Source organism: Galeopterus variegatus, unplaced genomic scaffold (assembly GCF_000696425.1).
Source record: "Galeopterus variegatus unplaced genomic scaffold, G_variegatus-3.0.2 Scaffold1637, whole genome shotgun sequence".
Lineage (NCBI taxonomy): Eukaryota > Metazoa > Chordata > Mammalia > Dermoptera > Cynocephalidae > Galeopterus > Galeopterus variegatus.
This window is the reverse complement of record NW_007727748.1, coordinates 110,312-110,846: the sequence shown is the minus strand read 5'-3', so window position 1 is coordinate 110,846 and position 535 is coordinate 110,312. Positions and strand designations below refer to the sequence as shown.

At 72.3% G+C, this 535-nt stretch overlaps 1 protein-coding gene across 2 annotated transcripts in view; it reads left to right on the top strand.

The window, feature by feature from the left end:
- The window catches only part of LOC103594857 (ATPase family AAA domain-containing protein 3-like), a 30,830-nt gene that overhangs the window by 9,716 nt on the left and 20,579 nt on the right, over positions 1 to 535 (top strand). The window lies entirely within an intron of this gene.

The window sequence follows — 535 nt, the reverse complement described above, 5'->3', positions numbered from 1 at the left end:
GTTCCTCGAGGACCGCAGCCGCTCCCTTCGTCCGGGACTCACGTGGCAGCGCCCCGACCGGAGCGTCGAGAGCGCGCCCCGCCCCCGGGGCACCTGCTCCTCCGCCGCCGCCATGACGCGAACTCCGCGGGCGTCCATAGCGACGGGACACTGCGGTTGCTAGGCGGAACTGACGTGAACCTGGGGGCCACACCCCCCACCACAGCAATTATGTCCCTCCTTGGCCCCCGTAACCAGGTGCCTCGCCCCGCCCCCAGAGCCTCCTGGAGCAATCGCGGCGCGCCGCCGGGGCGTCACGGTCCTCGCGACCAATCCGAGGACTGCGCGCGGCAGTGGCCCTCACGCGCTTCCGTCGCCCGGGAGGAAGGGGTGTGTGTTGCGTCTGCGCGGTGGCCTGACTGCCGACTCGCGCGCGTGGAGGCGGCTGCGAGTCGCGCGAGGCACGCTCGGGTTGCGGTCTTGGCGGCTGCGGCGGCGCTCGTGGGTCATGTCGTGGCTTTTCGGCCTCAACAAAGGCCCCAAGGGCGAAGGCGCG